The sequence below is a fragment of the Canis lupus genome, chromosome 23, assembly GCF_011100685.1.
Source record: "Canis lupus familiaris isolate Mischka breed German Shepherd chromosome 23, alternate assembly UU_Cfam_GSD_1.0, whole genome shotgun sequence".
Taxonomy (NCBI): domain Eukaryota; kingdom Metazoa; phylum Chordata; class Mammalia; order Carnivora; family Canidae; genus Canis; species Canis lupus.
Genome location: NC_049244.1, coordinates 39,687,922 through 39,708,158, shown reverse-complemented (window position 1 = coordinate 39,708,158; position 20,237 = coordinate 39,687,922). Strand labels below are relative to the sequence as shown.

The following is a 20,237-nucleotide window of genomic DNA, read 5'->3' as shown; positions in this document are numbered from 1 at the left end:
TTTAAAATAAGAGTGTTAGGTTGCTTAGAGGTTCTTACCAGAATATGTCATTTAAAATATACTGATGAATGCCTGGCAGTTAGAGTGAGTGACATTTTGAAAGACCACACTTTTTATATTCCATGCATCTTAAGCAAAATTTAGCATGGAAGCAAATGGGATGGCTATGAGACTCAAAGAACCATGTGACTAGGGAAACTCAAGACATCTATCATCCATTCATTCAACAAAAATGTACTGAGGATCTATATGTGCTAGACTTTGCACTGAGCATTGATGATATAGATGAATAGGTACAGTCACCCACCTCTGTCCTCACTAAAATAGGTGAACAATAGCTTCTAGCTATTTAATTTAATGTGTGCACAAACCTTGCTCTAAAAATCAACAAAAAGTAGCTGTGTAGGGTTGACTATAAACAAATATCACTAAGAAAATTCATTATTTCTCTTGGTGCCATCATCTCTAAATAGATTACAAGCTCCTTGAAGACAAGTTCTACCCTTCTGCATCCCCCACAACACACAGCTAATTACTTGGAAGGTTCTTAAATAATTACTGAAGGAATGAGTTAGTATACCTTTTCAGATGAAGGTAGAGGCATTTTACTAATCCTCTCATTAAAATCTATTCCAGAGCATGGATGTTTCATATTCCTCTTACTGCTTCTTCCAAATATTTTTAAAAGCTTGTTAGTTATCTCATTAGCTCAACTTCCTCTCCCATTTGACCCATAGTTGTAAACACAGAGGTGATACGAAAGTGTCTCCTTTTGATGAGAATAAACCAAAAGTGTTATTACAACCAGAAAACTTATTCCTCATGAATCTGCTTAACTTAAAAATAAGTTTCTTATATCTTGACACATCTTTCTGAAGGTAATTCACTTTGATATTTGCCTTGGAAACTGATCATCAGCATGAAACGCATTTATTTTGATGCCTGTCTAGATACTGCTATGACATATAATTTAAAATAAAAATGTTACAGCCCTTCTTGCTTGTCTGGGCAGTCAATTCCATGCCAACTTCATTTTTTGGACACCAGGTGGCATCACCTAGCAGGAATGGGTAGGCGTCCTGGCATCTTTAAGTGGCTGGAAGGCAGAGCTCAGCTGACCTCCAGCTTTAGTCAGAATGCCCAGGGCTTGCTGCCCACACCCCTGCCTGCTCCCCTGGCTGTTTGTTTTTTCTTATTCCTGATCCCTGGTTCCTGTTTCCGGGCTCTGACTCTGGCATCTCCCTATGCTAGCTCTTAATATCCCTGTTCAGATTACTGGGAAGTGACCTTGGTTTATCCTGTGACTGTTCCTTGTCTCTCATATTAGATCTGATCTTCACTCACTGCTTCTCCAGATCTCAGCCTCATGACTTAGAACTTCCTTCGCTCCATGTTAAGCCATGCATGACAAATTGACCTACCAAAAATAAACAAACACACATATTGATACTTTCTTATCTTAATTCCATTGTACTTTATTGGCATATCAGTCAGATGTGACAAAAACCCAATTCAAATTAGCATAGGCAAAAAGAATTCATTGGCCTCTTTAGCAGGGTCTGGGCTAACTCTGGGCAAGCCAGGACTCAGGGATTCAAACGTGTCTATTTTTTCTTTTCTATTGACTATTCTTTCCTTTTCCTTATTTGGTTCTGATTTCCTCTTAGTGCTAGCCTCACTCTTTCCTAGTACAGATACATGACTTACTGTAACAAGCCGAAGAGAGTGGCTAATGGCATCTCCAGGCTTATCTTGTTCTAGCTCAAAATTACACTTCATACTCCCACTATTTGCATGTCAGACACAGGAAGGACTCCGGGTCTCTGCTCTGGATTGGCTGTGCTCAGATCAGAAGATCACCCCTAGGCCAATCACATTGTATTTTAAGAGAATTAAACATGATGACTGGCCATATCTGAATCATTTCCCTATTCCTGGGGGGGCCAATGGCATGGAATCTATAATTAGAAAAAAATGACTGGAGGGCAAATATAATGGGCATCCCAGAACAGTAACTATGGTATTTCATGATAATAAAATATTCAGAACATGGTGGATTAAAATGAAACAGATAGGCCATATGCCATTATAAACTGAAAGAAATGCTTTGTTTAAAAACGCAAAAATTCCTTTCTAAATGTAGAATTGATTTTGAGGAAAAAGAAATTCCCCAGGTGTAGGAAACAAGAGAGAAATCACTTACTGTGGGAAGCTACCACTGTCAGTGGCCATAGGATTTTGTATGTTGGAGCTGCAGTTCTATTTCCATGTGAAGTTATAGAAATCAAACCTTTTTAAAAATAATTAATTAATTAATTAATTTTTTAGTCAAACCTTTTTGAATAAAGCCTGGAGTCCAAAGTGCTCCCTCAGTCACATAGACTCCATTCACCAGCCTTAAGGAATAGTGAGAAAACTTGCCATCTATGTGAAATTTGAATCAAAATCCCTGGTCTGTGCACTTGTGAGAGGAATCAGAAGCCAATAAATTAATATAAAAGTTTTCAGTACTATTGAAATGCCTGCCCCAGCCTCATTTCTCTTTCCTTATTTCCTAATATGCTGAACTGCTCTGAAATGAAACTTTCTTAATCCAGGCACATGGAAATCCCACAGAAAAATAGCACAATTTTTCCTGAAAATGAGCTCATAGTAAAAGTTTACAGGCCACGAAGGGAAAAGAATCCACCATGAAGAAAAGCCACGAGATAAACAAAAAAGTAAATCGTAACAAGGACCCCAAACCACTAAACAAAAATTACAAAAATCTGAGAACAATTATAAAATGGACATATTAAAAATGACTGAAGAGATAAATGGAAAAGCAAGGAAAATAGGAAAGAATACTAAATAAGAACTTTTCAAAAAGAAAAATGCAGATATTGGCTTTAAAAGCTGATTGAGAAAAATGTCATACTGAATCCAGCTGGTGACCTAGAAGATAAAGTTGGCCAATGACCCAGAATGTAGTACAGATTAAAAAAATATAAAAAGTTGGCTAAGAGACATGGAGGATAGCATGAAACATTTCAGAATATAGCAATAAGTTCAGAAGGAGACACTAAAGAGAATCAATTTGTGACAATATTTAATAAGGTAGTGGATAATAATTTTTCAAAATTGAAGAAATTGAAACATCACATTATATACAGAGTTGGATAAATTAAAACTAATTCACACAGAAACATGTTGCAGTGAAACATGAGATCATCAAAGACTAAGTGGAAATTTTAAAAGCAAACAGAGAGGAAAGATGCATCCTTACAGTGGAAAACTTAGATGACATCGATTTTCTCACTTATGATAATAGCTACTAGAGGACAGTAGAATAATATGTACAACTACCAAGGGAAAAAACCAAAAACCTAAATTCTAAACTCAACTGAAATATCATTCAAGGGTAAGAATGATAAAAAGATATTTTCAGGTAGACAGAACTTACCACTCATCAATAATCAGTAATAGAAATAGGAACTGAACTACAAAGAAGTGGGAGACAAGGAGTGGTGAGCAAAAAAGTTGAAACAATCATAAATTTAATAAGGAATGATTGTGACAATAATAATAATGATTATTAGGAGAAGGGTAAAATAAGGTGAACCAAACACTCTATTATCCTCTATAATATTCAAAGACAGTGGACACTAAATGATAGGGAGGGAGAAATGGTGTTATATAGAGAAAGTGGAGATGGCAAAAGACCTGTTTAGGAACATAATCCAATTTTCACTCAAGTAGCCATGTTCTTCAAAATGTTTCTCAAAATGGTGCCGGAGATGCTGACAACAGATTTCAATTTGGATGAGAAATGTTGAAATCAATTCATATGTTGAAATCAGTTGTAGTCTTCAATAATTTCAAACTGTGCGAAGGATTCCTATATTTTAGGAAGCTGGTAAAGTATCTTCCCTGGGGTCCTTCCATTTTCTTTGAGATTTTAGGCTCTGGCCTTTGTAGCTATAGTGTTTCCAGTTGTGGAACTCCTCATATTCTCTCTCGAGGCTATCTTTCATCTTCCCCATTGTCTTCCTAGTTTCTCTTACTCTCTATTCTGCTTACCTCATGTTCTCTCATTGTCAGATTTATAATCTATGCTAGGAAGCAAGCTGTTCAGTTCTCTCCAATTCCTTGAAAGAGGTTACCTCCATGAGTGGACAGCTGGGGACATTTTGTGCCATACCAGTTGTTGATTTGCTGTAAGATGCAGATATCTTAAAAATTGTCCTTTATGTGCTACAAGTAACTTTGAACTGATGTTCTAGGCAACAAATCAGTTTTGAGAGACAGTTGAAAAGTTATTTCTGGCTCCTGCTATATTTTGTCACTAAGCTATAGGTAGTTCCTTAATCATTTTAGCGTCGGTTTGAAATTTTAGCTTCCTACATTGAAAGGCTTAGTTATGTTCTCTAGTCTGAGTCCAGGAATGACCAGCCATGTAGTAAGAAAGTGACTTATACTAAGCAAGGTACATCTGAGGCAGAAGTAGACACCAGGGTGCTGACATAATAAACACCAAAAAATGACTGCCCCAATGACCAGAATATAGATGCTGGCATGATCAGCTCATTTTCTTTCCATAGTCAAGCTACTTAGAAAACAGAATCATAATCAGCATCTACTTTATTAATTCACCACAGGAAACTACCTTCACTAGAATCTCAAGTAACCCAAAGATCATATGATAAAAGCAGTCTTTCCTATAGGCAAACTTGCACATTAAGGCCAATAATATCCAGAGGGTTGTCTGGTGAGCATGGGGACAGGTGACTGACAGATTGATGACTCAGTTGTTTATCTGCATCCTTCCCAGAAAAGATATTTTTTTCTGATAGACCTTGAAATTTTGAAATGCTTGGCATCCACCCCCAAATCCATACCAACATTTAGGATAACTTAAAACTACCATAGTATGTTAGAATAACTAAAATTTGTTTTCTCCTCTTTACATAGAGCTGGAATGGTCACTTGCAGTGTTTGATTCTGTGATTCTTCTAGATCTTCCATGACTAATCAATCCTTCTTCTGATTGATACATTGTATTTTTGCCACTATACATAAATGCTATTTGTCTTTATCCTAATATCCTTTACTATCTGGTGGGAGGGGGGTTAATAGTGATTCTCTCTTCTCTATGTTGTGACCAGTAGCATACATTCCCAAGACAGTGGCCTAGTGACAGGGAAAAGTTCATAACTAGATATCAGGCCCATCTATAAGAAGAACTGATTATGACTTTAGCCTCAAGTGAGAGTAGATTTAAGGTTGTTAAACTGGCTTCTATTAATAAAATGATCTAAAACACTACACATTAAACTTTTGAAGAGGAGGTCATAACTTCCTTTAGTGTCTGAAGAAACCTATGGCTCTCACCTAAGGGACTGAAGTGAAGTGTATGTAAACAAAAAGATAAAACTTTATAGTTTTAGGAGCTCTGGGTTAAGATTTTTTTGGTCCTAAGGTATATTTTCTCTCCAATGTGTTTAAGCCTGACTTTATTCCGAAACAACTAAGACCATGCCTTTTATTTCAGGTGATCAATTCTGATTTTTTCCTAAAAAACTTTTCCAGGGGAAAAAAAGGGGGGCCCCAAATCAATATGCCATCATTACTTTTGGCCTAAATTAAAAGTGCTCTCTTGGCCTGAAGAATATAATCTGTTTATATTACTTGGGCTCCATAATGAATTTACATAGCAGGCTTATTGCAAGTTTTATGTGAGCTCTCCCTTACTGGGGCATGTAATGCTCAGGGAATCTGATTAAAACTTTGGGAAGGAGCAGCTGTTCAGCTATAGAGGGTGAACTCAGGGCCCATTTTTCAGAGCCTGACTGCAAGGCCTGACACCCTTGCCAGCTATTGGATGATAAATGAACTGTCTTTGAATGCCCAGCTCCTGTGTTAATAGCTTTAAAATATTGGTTGTTTATGAGAAAGAAGTTGGGAGCTCTTATCAATTTTCCTGACCCAGAGGTCCTCAAATACATCACTTTTTTTTTTCATTGCCGGAATGACAGGCACTGCTGAAGGGAAAAGGAAGACATTTTTTTTGCCATTTAGTTTGTTCTTCGTGGGTTAGCAGTTAGTCTCTCATTGCAAAAGATAGTGGAATGAGTGCCAGTGAAATTAAACAGATAAAAGCCAGACTACATACTTTCTAACATCATTCTGTGGTGTCAGAATCATAATCTAGTTAAATCTGATTCTTCTAAAGGTGTGTAATTCAAATTAGGTATATGGAAGTCAAATTCTGAAGCCTGTGCTAAATAGCTTACTACCGGAATGGCAGTTAAATGGTCAAACTACTTAAAGTTTAACCCTAATATGTTTGGAAATTTATCTTTTTTTATCTTTAACCCCATCTCCACCTGCCTACTTTGTTTTTATGGACATCAGAATATCTTCTAAGTGAGTGAATTCTTAATTATGTAACTGTTGACCATTTAGATTTTTAGGCATTGTCCTTTTCTTATAGCAGTCTACTTTTAGCCTTTTCATTAGCATATTTATAAGAAAAGTAGAAATATATATACATATATATATTCAATTTTCTTTTTATTAGTAATTCTGGTAAATGTTTTGGTGGAAAAAATTTAATCTAGAACATACCTCATGTGTGGATAGTATGTTTTATTTTTTCATGAAGAAGTTAAGGCTGGTCTGGAAGTCTAGATGATGGCTCTGTCCTTTACTAATTTTATACCATTGAGTAAACCAGTCACCCTCTTCAGTCTGTTTTCTAATTTCATAAAGAGAGCAGCTTTAGTATATATATATATATATATATATATATATATATATATATATACTATACTAGCGTGCCTGGGTGCTCAGTCAGTGGGGTGTCTGTCTTTTGCTCAGGTCATGATCCCAGGGTCCTGGGATTGAGCCCCACATCAGGCTCCCTGACCAATGAGCAGCCTGTTTCTCCCTCTCCACCACTTGTGCTCTCTCTACATATATTTTTTAAAAATTTTAAAATAGAAAAATATATAAATCTATTAGGAATTTAGAAGTGAGATTGTGCTGAAAACATAGATTTGAAAAGAGATAAGACCAATGTTCTAAGGAAACAAAACTGCAGGAAACCAAAGCCTAAAACATGTTAATTATTTACTAAGATGGATACAAAAGACTATTTATATCCATAAAACAGGGATGAGTTAAAACTTAAAAAAGTAAAATCATAGGAATTAAAAATATAAAAATCAAACTAAAATTACAATACAAAAAATGATATATGATATGATAAGCATGATTATTTACTTAAAAATATAAGAGACTTGGAGCACCTGGGTTGCTCATAACCTGGGTTATGTGTCCTACTTTTGGTTTTGGCTCAGGGCTTGATCTTATGACTCATGGGATCGAACCCTGCATTGCAGGCTCTGTGCTCAGAAGTGGGCTTGGATATTCTCTCCCTCTGCCCCTTCCCTCCCTCTCTCTCTTTCTCTCTCTCTCTCACAAATGAACAAATAGATCTTCACAAAAATAAAAGAGACTCAAGTGGGGAAATATTAGAGAGCTCAGAAATTTGGCGGCACAGAAGATCAACACAAAAATCAATAGCTTTCCTGGACTTTAACAACAACTGATGATAAAATGTAATGGGAACATTATTTTGTTCCCATTAGCATTTTAAAATCTAAAATCATTAGAATAGCCCTAAGTAATAAATATACAAGATATCTGAGAAGATAATAACTTTAGTAAAGGACAAAAAAAGACCACCTCAATAAAGGGGGGGACCTGCTGTGAAATAGGATGGGGAGATTCAAGATTGTAAAGTAGTCAACTCTCCCACAAAGTAATCTATGCATTCAGTATAATCTCCCTCCTAAAATCCCAACAGATATTTTTAGGATGATTCTAAAGTTCATATGGAGCTTCTGCTTAAGACATCAGGGTAAATTATTTCCCTAGCCTCAAAACAAATTAAAATTATGAAAAACATTGAAAAATAGAAACTTTTAATAGTCCATGAAATGGAAATAGCCACCGTTCCAAACCATAAACTATGAAAGATTTAAGTATGAAGTATTACTGTCAATAATGTGAAATCTTGAACCAGAAATGGAAATATGCCAAGCCAAGTTGGTTTCTCTCAGACTTGACAGCAGATCACTTACTGAAAGGATCAGCCAATTCCGTTGTTTAGAGAACAGATAAGATCAGGTAAGCGGGCCAAGGGAGAAATGGGGGAAATAGTCTGACCTTTCAAAATGAAAGATGAGTAGAAATCGCGCTGACCAACATTCTAGTTTTCTAGCTAGGACACTGCAAAGGCTATTTACATTGGGGGGTGAGGGTAGCAATTTCCAAATCAAAACATAATTTGTCTGCAACTTATGGGTCTTTTCTCTATGCCACCTCAATTTGAATGCCATGGACTGTGAAAGGATGTATTCCCAGGAGAAAGGAAACAGATTTGGTGACAGATGCTTCAGGCGTTTTAAAACATGGCCCCCAAATTCTTTGACATTCCTTTCATGGAGAGATGAAGTCTATGTTCCCTTTCCCTTGGATCCACAGAAGACAGAGGTAGAGATGCTGTGCCAGTTTCCAAACCCAGGCCTTTAAGAAACCAGCAGCTTCCATTTCCTGTCCCTAGGGACATTCCCTCTTGGAACCCAGCCACCTTGCTATGAGATGGTCAAGCTGGTCTGTGGAGAGTACTACTACCTGGGAAGGGAATGATAGCCAGCAAGACTTCCCAGACAGGTGGATGATCTGTCCTTGGGGCTGACTGCCCAACCCCATTCCACTTGTCCCAGCTGATAATACCAGGTGCAGCTGAAATGAGCTGAAACTACTGAGCTCTGCCCAATTTGCAGGTTGTTGCAAACAACTGATTTAAATAACTGATTGTTGATTTAAACCACTAAGTTTTAGAGTGATGTTACACAACAATAGGTAATCAAAACAAAACCCAAATTAAAACTTAATCAGCCTCTTATTCAACTTTATTTCATCCCTTACCTTGTATCCCTATACAATTCTCTGATAAATAGCCCGTCTCTTTTAAAGATGTGTAATAATCAAAAAGGAGGGCAGGGACATGTTCATCAGAAGTGCAAAATATATTTTTTAATTTAATCCAAAGAAGAGCCCATAATCCCCAAATAAATTTACCAAAGAACTACGGAAAAGTTTAGACAAAAGAATTCTCCATTATCATGAAGGTCCATACAGATTTTCTCTATATCTATATTTATATCTATATCTATAATTCAGGATCTCAAAGAAGAGACATAAGATAATCAAAGGAGATTAAAAATGTACTAAGAGAGCTCAGGAGAAAGCCTGGAGAGATAAATAAGATTACCGAAGATATAAAAGACACTTTACAAGCAACAAAAATAGAATGAACTTCTCTGAAAACACTGTCAGAGACATAAAAAAGAGACTTGAAATAATCCAAAACAAAGTAGAATAGAACAAAGATGTAATAATGACTATAAAGAATATAATAGAAATGGATGGCAGACATTTGAGTGTTTTTGAAGGAGAAAACACATGGAAAATATTTTAAAACATAAAACAATATTCTCTTGAAATGATATAATATGTGGATTGAAAGACTTAAGGAACTCACTGAAAGCCAGGAAATTTTCATTTGGAATCATCCACAACATGAGATAATCTGGCAGACTTACTGAATTTCAAGTTAAAAGAAAGAATTATGGGGCCATCTAGGCAGAAAATCCAAGTCACTTACAAGAGCAGAAATAATCAGGTTGGCCTTGGACTTGACCACAGTGACATTCAATTTCAGAAGATGGAAAAGCAGCACATTTTCACTTATGAGGGAAAGAATGTGAATCCTAAGCCAAATTGTCCTTCCAATATAAAGGCAACAGATTGGCTGTTTTAATAAATAGTATGGGGCAATGGGCTATTCCTTTGGAAGAAAAAGTTAAATGCCTAATTCATACATTCTTAAAAAGAATGGGTTACAGAGCTGAATGTTAAGAAAAACTATGAAAATATTAGGAGACATTTCTATAATTTTGGAATGTTGATGGTCTTCCTAAATAAAATTTAAAAAACAATAAAGTAAAAAATTAAGCAATTTAACTATACAAAATTTTAAAAAATAAATAACAGCAGAAATAAAAAACAAATGATAGACTAGAAGAAAATAATTGTAAAATTTTTGACAAATAGCATTTTAAATACACAAAGAACTACAAATCCATGTGAAAAAGAAAACTGGATAAAAATTTGTATAAATAATTTATAGATCTCTCTGTATATGTGTATATATACATATACAGAATACTTATAGTCAAGTAAAATGATGTTTACTTACAGACAACATCAACATTTCCTTTTAGCTTACAGGAAAATACAGATTAAAATGAGACATTTTTTCATCTAGCCAATTAGCAAGCTTTAAAGTTTATTCATGTTTAGATCAGTATTGGCAAGAATAAAGAAAATCAAGCATTCTTACTCACTTTTTGTCACTATCACCCAAAATTTTAAATGCACCAAGTAAAACTATTTCTAGTGAAATACCTCAATAAATATTTGCTTATGTAGATAAAGATAACTATACAGTGCATCAGTAGAATGACAACAAAAATGTGAACAGCCAAAATGTCTATTGATAGGGAAGATATTAAATATATTGTACTATATACAAAGTAGGGAAAATTTTTGAACCTTTAAAAAGTAGATGACATAGAAAAATCTGTAAGACATTTTAAGTTACAAAATAATGTTTCTGAAGAATACATATTGAATACTAACACAGGCAAAAAATAACATTTGTACATTAGTTGCATATATATATAATGTCTTTTGCATTTTACTCTACATACTTTCACTTTTCCTTAATCTTTAATGCAGATAGTATATTTTTGTTTTGTGTCTGCAATAAAAATGATTTAAGTAATAAATGCCTTTTAACTGAAATAAAAATATCTCCTCTGTTTACATAATAGAGGTTTTAAGTTGTGTTTACTGTTACATTCTGGCCTTCTATTGTTATTAAGTCTCCATCTAATGAATGAATGAATAGATAGGCAGTGAGGACCCAGTGGGAGGATGCTTGTAAAAATCCTATATAAGCATAGGTATTTATATTACAGCAAAAACTGATTTAAAATTATGTGAATAAATCTTAGAGATGTGTGTGCCTCTGATGCCAGAGCAATTGATTGAAAATTGAAATCCTTGTCCAACCAACCAGTTTGCTTGACTGATAATTTAGACTTGATTGGCTATTTCAGAACAGAACAGGCCCAACCAGACCTGATAGAACCCTAATACTCCTGCAGAGTTGTGTCCAGGTTTGTAAAAAGGTAGCACCAGGTTCCCAAACTGTGGAGACAACTTATCAAACAGCTAAATATAAGATATATTACCAACTGTGTGAACTTCCAAAAATATAAATGAAATTCTCCTCTACCTTCAAATCAAACCTCCAATTTTCCTTTTAGATTATTTTTTATTTGAAGTTTTGAATTCCTAATCATATAATAATTTTTGATAGGTATTAAATTTATGTATCATGTATTTGACTCAGGAAATACATTTACAAAAGTCACAAATTATTGCTGGTGGCAAGGTGAGAGGAGGGGAATTCTAACTACTTTGGGGACTGGGCAAGTAATGTAAATTTGTGATAGACCAACATAGGAGACAACAAGAGATGGTGGGACCAGTGGCTAAATGGAGAGTGCATGCCCTCCAAAAGTACTTTATTCAATTTTAATTTTAAACAGTGTAATGGCCAAATATAACTGAAGGCGGCTAGTTTGAGACCTCAGGTTTAGTTGCCGTAAACCGACTATTCCATTAGAATCTTCTCATTGCCATTCTCATCTGAGGCTACTCTCATTTCCACCTTTACTCTTTGGTACTTATTGTTTTGTCAGTCAGGAATTCCTTCTCAGGCCTTCTATCTCTAAATGGTAATCATTTTGCAAAATGGAGATCATCCTACCTCTCCAGTAAATAGTCTCAAGAAGCTTCCAACCATAGATCCTCTCTCTGAATCCCAGGGAAAGCTTTATTTGGAACCATGGACTCTCAGAATGAGTCAGGATCTTAAAGATCAATGAATCCAGGGGCAGATAGAACTGCCTTCCGGGATCCCTGGGGGGCTCAGCAGTTTGTGCCTGCCTTCAGCCCAGGGTGTGTTGTTCCTGGAGTCCTGGGATCAAGTCCCACATCGGGCTCCCTGCATGGAGCCTGCTTCTCCCTCTGCCTGTCTCTCTGCCTCTCTCTCATAAATAAATAAATAAATAAATAAATAAATAAATAAATAAATAAAATCTTTAAAAAAAAAAAAAAAAAAGAACTGCCTTCCAATATGAGCAGCAGGTCAGTCCACCCAGATATGGTGGTCTGTTGGGAAATCAGAACAACTTTGAGTAGCAGTGAGTTTTTTCTTCTACTTATCTCTTACCTGATTCCCTGTATCTTCAAGCCAATGATCCTGGTCCAACTTCCGGGAATCATGTAGTATAGTAACTAGCAGCTGGGCTTTGATGGGCCTCGCCAGTGTTGACTGGCAAAGAGTTTTGTTTTTGTTTTTGTTTTTAGAAACATCTGAATTTATTGCCCAGATGTAAAATGCAAGAGAATTAACGTAAAAACCCAGACCTCTGGTTTCTTTTGAAAAAGCTGTAAGATATATTAATATTGTATTGAAGAAGACAACTTTCATTTCTATATTAGGAAAAAAAACCATTTATATATTAGAAAAATAAAATTATCAGAAGGAATTAATTTTCTCCTCTGCAAATCCCTACTTCTGTTCTATATAAGACATAGTTCCAATTCTATTCATCATCCTAGTTTCCCTCCTGTAAATGAGTTTGCTTCTATGTTTTTAAAAGTGAATTTGAATTTTTGACCCAAATTCAGGGATTATTTTTAATCCCTACTAAATTTTGTTAGGATTTATGCAAGGCACTTGGCCTCTCATCAGAAACTTGGGACTAACATGGAGAACTTAGATGTAAGCAAAATTAAATAATTGACTATTGATTTAAGTAGCAATAAAAGTCAATATTTCTAGCAGCTTGACAGAGAGGTCTATTTAAAGGCTTATTCTATTTAATATTTTTATCAATGACTGAGATCTAGGGATAGATTGCAGGCTTGTCAAATTTGTAATTGATATGAATCAGAGAGGTAGAGCAAATACCCTGGATAAAATATTCAGTTTCCAAGAGACAGCAACAGGCTGGAGAAATAAATTACCACATGTAGTTAAGGTTAGCTTGACATCACTAGTCTCTGAATTATTAACTACTGTATTATAATCATCCTATCAGATTTTGTTTTAGGCTATTAACTAATTAATAATCCTAGGTAAGTGCTTTCCCAGAGAAATATACTTAAAGCAAAGTTTCTGTTCAAAAACTACATTGGAATATAAATTTATTCTTAAAATTTTTCGAATGAACAAATAGAAATTAAGCTATAAATCAGAATTTCATTGTTTCCTCTATGATTTTTATATAAATCATGACCTGAAACGTAATCTCAGATCATTTTTTCACCATGAGCTGCATTATAATTAATACAATGGATGTTATCTGAAAAATTTCACGGTAATTGTCAAGTTAGAAAGAATTTATCTAAACTTCTATGATAAGAGGAATGGCTGACTCTGTGCTCTTACCCATAAGAATCACTTACTTTTCCCCCAAATAAACTGATGTTCAGAGCAAAAAGACAATTCACTGCAGTGTGAGCTTTAGATCAACAATGAATACTTTTAAAAAGAATATTTATATTTAATACTGGCAATTCTAAATACTGTACCCTGATCATAGCACTTATCATGATTTGCAATTACATATTCACTTGTTTACTCATTCATTGTCTATTATGTTTTACTATTTTGTAAACTCCACGGCAACCGTGACCATGTCTGTTTTCCTCATTAACATGTCACCACTCAGCGCAGTTCCTTGCACTAGTAGATGCTCAGTATATATTTATAGAACAAATAATTTATAGAGATCAGATGAGCTACCAAGATTGATTAGTGATTGTCCATTAATTGATGAGTTGAGTGGACAGACTATTTATTTCTCAGTGTTTTCCCCCAATGTAGTCAGTTACATGTGAAGAATATTACCTTTTCCTTTGATAACATCACCAAAAAGTGACCTCTTTACATGCAGATGACCCAGAGGAAAACAAAAGTAGTCATGAATTTACTCAAAAGAGATTTAGTTAGTAAAATATTTGGAGTGAGTCTCCTCTGCTGCTAGCATTTGTGTCTATTTAAACCTTTTTGGCAAAAGAGAAGTACTTAACTGAGCTTTATTTATTTATCTATTTATTGCACAAGAAGTTTTGAATATAATAATCTCAGAGAAAATAAAATAGTTTGACAATGATATTTCAGACATATTTAAACATACTCTTTGGGCCTTATTAATGCCATCTATAATATGAGTGTTGACTAAATGCCTCTTATTTCATGTAATGTGACTGATACCACCAAGGTATGGTTCCGAAAACAATTTCACAGTTCAGAAAATGATTGGCCCAACAGAAATAATCAATTTAAGTGACTTAAATAGCTCTCTATATTCCATCTCACTAACAATGAGTATTGTTAGCAAATTATTATGGCATTTTCCCTATCCTTTTATCCTTCCAACCTTCCACCCCCATCCATCTGTTTAGGGAAATATCTTCTGCTCCCTAGTTTCTCACATTCTAAACAAGAGCATGCTACTTCTAAGAGATCATGAACAATGAGAAGGTAGTGTTTTCCTAAGAAATTAGTGTGTTGAAATGATTAACACATATCCCCAGGGTAGGATACAGACTACATTAAATTAAATAAATAAAATATATTAAATATAGATACATTAAATAAATAATGGCCTGTTCTCCTGGCAGCTCACAGTTTAATTGGAGAAGTAAATATTCTTCACCTGAGCTTGTGCATTACCATTTTCTACTATTTTCTTTTTAAATTTGAATATCTATTGAGCATTTACTATGTTATGTACTAAGTGATTTACATACACCATCACATTCAATCCTCCCAACAACACTATGTAATAGACATTTCTTATCCCTATTTAATTTAAGATGAGACAACTAAGGGTCAGGAAGGTTAAGATATTTGCCCAAGACTCCTCAGCCAGAAAATGGCAGAACTTAGTAAAAGAGCCACTGCTCAGATATTTGGTAAATTCGAAGCAAAATAATTAGAATAAATGTCAAAAGCAAGAGGTCCTACAAGAGAAGGATCTTTGTGCAAATGAACACAAGGGATCATGTCATGATTTCCAGACATAGGGGTCACTAAGAAGAAGAAGGGTTCCCCTCAGTCTCATTGCTGTTCCATGGCCAAGGTACAGCTGTGACAAGGGATTCAGAGGGAAGAGCAGGAGGTGACCCAAAGACTGCCTGGATTGAAGCCCTATCTCTCCCACTTCCTAACAATCCTGGACAAGTTACTTGACTTATTTGACCTGCATTGCTGTCATCAACAAAATATAGAAGCAACTTTTATGAAAACTTAATGAGGGGGCTCTTTGTTAATAGTAAAGCACCATGAACATGCTATTACTTGACTTCTTCTGTTAATGGGACCAGGGATACTGTGAAAGAAAAGATTATTCTTAGAAGTGCTTCACTTCACTTCTTTCTCAAGCTTCTGGCCATGTGGGTAGCCCTCCAGAGTCAGCTGGAGGATAGCAGAGATTAAGGAGGACTAGTTTATCCTCTTACCCAGAGCTATTGTTCTGGTAAAATAAGGATTTATATGCCTTTCCTCAGGATTGACACAGCATGACACCCCAAGATGAATTTTTATCTGGGACAATGCAAAATGTTGTACACGTGCATTACACTAAATAAAAGGTTCTGCAAAGATTTTAATATTTGAATGCTGTGCATGGAAAATATCTGTGCATTATGTATAAAATGCAAATTTTTGCTAATTTGAAAATCCCGTTTTCATCAGACAAGCATAATGGTTCTGGTTTGCTTCGAGTTAGCTTCCTTTCTAAATATTAGTTCCTGTTTGGAAATGTGTTTTCTCTCTCTCTTTTTTCTTCATACACAAACAAAATTACTCTGCTTAGAGTGTTGATCACAAGTTCTCTCAAATACTGAGTATTCTCTGGGACTTTGCTTTAGAAACTGTAATCTTTAGAGTGACAACATTTTCTACATTTCCTTTTTAACCTCCTTGCTTTTCCTCTTGTCTTCCAGTTACTCCTTGTGGACATTCTTCAACATCTCTCTATAACATTAATAAAATATAGTGCTCAGAAAACTGCCTCAGCAACTCTGATGAATGGGTTAGATAGAGGTTCGTGAGTTGTTGAGGTAACATTCTTTCTTTCCTGTAGAGATTCTTTTCACTGTTATGATGGACTTGGCTGGGGGAGGCTATCACAATTTTAAAAATGCAGGATAGCATGCTATGGGTCCCTTTGATGTGATGCACCATAGAAACTGCCATTTCTCTCAGAAGAGAGAAAACCCATGTGTCTTTCATTCTCCATTTTAAGAACATTGGGACAATATCTATAGAAAATTCTATTTACTTGGGTTTCTTTTCTGTCAAATAATTGTTTTGAGATTATCGCTCTGTTTATAAGTGAAAGTAGCATTTCAATTCTTTTTTTTTTCTTTTTTGCATTTCAATTCTTTATAGTGATATTCCCCACTATTAGATGGGAATAGATCCTCATTGCAAGGCTCTGAAGGATCCTTCCAGCAGGAAAGAAATGATCAGGGAAGCTGAGCAGATTGGTATGCCTCCTCTTACAGTGCCAGGTTGGTCCTTAGGCAGCCTCTCTCCCACCATCAGAGACACCATTGGTTTTAGACACAGAATTATGAAACAGTGAGAAGAAGCACATGGATTCAGTACTGTCTTGAGCCCCTGTGAGCTCTCTGTATCTATCTACTAACTTTCCAAATCTGGGATGCACATTGGATCTCATGGTCCTTGACAAAGTTATTTCTCCATTTAACCACCCCAATGTTCTGCTTCTATCTGTTATGCAAGATCATGGCCTCTGCCTTCATGCTTTTTATAGTCTCTTCCAGAGCTTCTCTGCCCCACTTCAACATTTATCATTTCTGAAGTTCCTGATGCATAAGCCGTCTTGATGCAGGTTGATGAGTAGGCCACACAAAATAGGGCCTGCACCTTCTTGACTTTAGGACACTGTTGAAAAGATCCAAGTGGGTTCAGGAAATGGTAGGTGTTAATGCCCTTTCCACACCATTCCAGCATGAACAGTAGTAGTAGCTGGCTTTTGTCAATCTAATATCTCCTGCTCGTAGCTCGGTCCCAGCTATGCTCATGGCAGCCATGTAAATATTCCTAATATTCATTTCTTCTTTGCCTTACCTCTGACACTAAGTTAAGACCTTTCTCAATCTTTTCCTGGACTTCTTCAGCAAAATGAAGCCCATGGACCATCAGTTTATAATTTGCCCCTCGGCCTCTATCCACTCTAACCCAAAGTTCTGTAATTTTTTCCCTATAAATCATCAGATGATAAATATTTTAGATTTTACAAGCCCATATGGTCCGTGGCAACTATTTAACTCTGTCATTGTACTAAAAAAGCAGCCAAACACTCCATGCAAACAGATGAACATGGCTACATTCCAATAAAACTTTATTTATAAAAAATAGGTAGTAGGCTAGATTGGGTACATGAGCTGGCTGTAGTTTGCTGACTACTGCCTAATTAAACTAAGGTATCTGATATTTCTCTACAGACTCTGTGTGATGATAAATTCTCTTTCTTTGCCTGAAATGCCATTTCCTCCTTCACCTACCCGGCTGGCTTCTAGGCATCCCATCAAAACTGAACTCAAGAACACCTGCCTCTATACTGGATTCTTTCTAAATTCCATCTGCATTAGAGGTCCTCTGAGCTCCCATTTTTCCTTGAACACTCTTTCTACCACACTGAACTTTCTGTGTTGTCTTATTTCTGTCTCTCTAACTAGATCATGATTAGGCAAGCATTTATCTAATACCTAATTTATTGAACAAAATGGAGTAATTGATATGATAGAAAAGTAAAAAGTTAGATATCTAATTCAACAATGACAAATTATGAGATTTCTTTTCTTAATCCGTAGTTAGGAGAGGCTTTATCGGAGGTGTTACAAAGTGTTGTTAGGAGCAGAAGCCAGGAGGAACTGTCAGCCTCCTGAGCCTGGAGTTGGGAAAACAGAGGCAGAGATCTGTGCTTAGCTCTGCTAGTAACCAGTAAGTGTCTGGGTCAACTCTGAAACCTCCTGGGCTTCAGTAAAGTCAGCTCAATATATTGATCCATAAATATCCTTTCTATCTCTAAAAGTTTCTGGGAAATTTTCTCAATATTTTAAATCAGGATAGAATGAATATAATTTAACACTATTTAATGCCATAATCCAGTAATAACTTCAGAAATTATTGGGGAACACACAGAACCATTTTTGTCTTCATTCAATGTCTCCAGATTATTCATTTGGTGGGGGGCAAGTGTTTTTTTAAAATAGCTTTCTATTCTCCTAAATTTTCAATTCTAAGTTTTTGCACTTCTGGAAGTCTCTCAGATCTTTCAATTTCACTATTTCTAATATGTTTTACATCATAAAACCAGGTAGTCAACTTTTCTAAAAATCTTAGAATTCTGTAGAGGGTAAGGGTGAAAGGAAGCAGAACACTGTACTGAAAAGAAAACAAACTTTTGTCAAATAAAGATTCAGTTTCTACTTCTGTCATTCACAGTGTGCACCTTTGGGGAAGATACCTTCCAAACAGGTTTTCCTCATCTATAAAATGGCGATAATTATACATACCTCACACAATGTATAATTATACATAACTCACACAGTTGTTATGAAGGTCAACAATCATATATTGTTTACAGCACCTAATACATAGTAAAAACTCAGCAAATGATGCCTCCTACATTTATTTTACTATTTTTATTGGTTCTGAGGTATTCCTGTGGTCATTTTAATGCGTGGACTTAAGCTTTCACAGCCTTTTTTTTTTTTTTTTTTTTTTAAGATTTCAAATGTGTGGGCTCACAGCTGTCCTCTGAAAAGCTCAGATTGGTATAGTCAGATAGTACCTGTGAGAACACCAATACCCCAAATGACATGTAAAAGGATTCCATAAATGTGGAATCTGAATTGATAGATCTACCACTCACCACAACAGTGGAAAGTTTCCAATGTCCTAACTATGGTTTATATCTTTTTCATTCTAATAAAGAGACCCCCCCCAAAAAAAAGAAAACCACCTTTAATCGCCCTAGATCCCTATTGAATGCCATGTGAGCAAAGACATGATCCAATTATAGCACATTCGGAGAGCAATTTCTCCTCATTTTATTAGGCAATCAGTAAGATGTACTCTATTGTCTGTTGGAGGACTATGAATTAAAGTGCCCAGAATCAGAAGAGAGCTCTGCACAGTCTATTTTCTCCCAAGCTGGAAGTATATCTGAATGTGCTTTGTGGCTCATTAGAAGAGAGAGGCAGAAATGATTGAGAGCCAGAAAGACTGATCAAAGAACTAAATATACAGCTTACCAAATGACGCGTAGCAAGGGTGAGAGGGGAAAATGGGATCAGAAATTGATACAGGCATACCACAGATGAGTAAAGGAGCTTGTTTAGAGAGCTAACCAGAAGCAGGACCATGAAATTGAGCCCAGGAAATACTAATCTTAACCCTCAGAGATGGTATACTCATCATATGGTTTGTTGAAGACTCGCATAGGAAACAAAGGAAGAACCCACACTCAGTCAAGCAAAGCAACTGATTGCTGCTCTGGAGCAGGTGGGCAATCGAAAAACACACACACACAGGTTATGCTTAGAACCTATAGGAAAAGAATTATAAAATTTTAATAGAGGAGGGATATACTATATTCTTGCTTAGGAAAAGTCAATATTAAAAATGCTACTTCTCCACAAATTAATTTTTAAAATGTAATGTGGTTCCCCAAAACAATAGGACCACTCTTTTTCTAAAATTGGATAAAATTATTGACAGTTCATATGGAAAAATACATGAGTTACAATAATGTCTAAAGCAATCCTGAAAAGAACAGATTAATAGAATGATACAATTACTATAATTATTGCAATGTGGTACCAGGTCAGGAACAGACAGGTCAAAAAAACAAGATAGAACACTCAGAAACAAACACATGTGTGTCTCAGACATGCATGCACATGTATTAGATGTTTAAAGTAGATTACAGTTCAGTAAAAGG

General features: G+C 35.6%; 1 protein-coding gene and 1 long non-coding RNA gene across 18 annotated transcripts in view; one reads left to right on the top strand and one right to left on the bottom strand.

Annotated features, from left to right (window-relative positions):
* The window catches only part of SLC9A9 (solute carrier family 9 member A9), a 538,349-nt gene that overhangs the window by 180,675 nt on the left and 337,437 nt on the right, over window positions 1–20,237 (top strand). The window lies entirely within an intron of this gene.
* Window positions 1–20,237, bottom strand: part of LOC106557635 — a 68,037-nt gene that overhangs the window by 24,166 nt on the left and 23,634 nt on the right. For 2 of the 15 annotated variants that reach the window (XR_005377115.1, XR_005377114.1), the window contains exons 7-8: window positions 1,288–1,417; window positions 581–769 (exon numbers count right to left, since the gene is read on the bottom strand). The exons of the other annotated variants lie outside the window; for them this stretch is intronic. This is a non-coding gene — a long non-coding RNA (uncharacterized LOC106557635). The remainder of the gene's footprint in view (window positions 1–580; window positions 770–1,287; window positions 1,418–20,237) is intronic. 15 annotated transcript variants of the gene reach the window in all.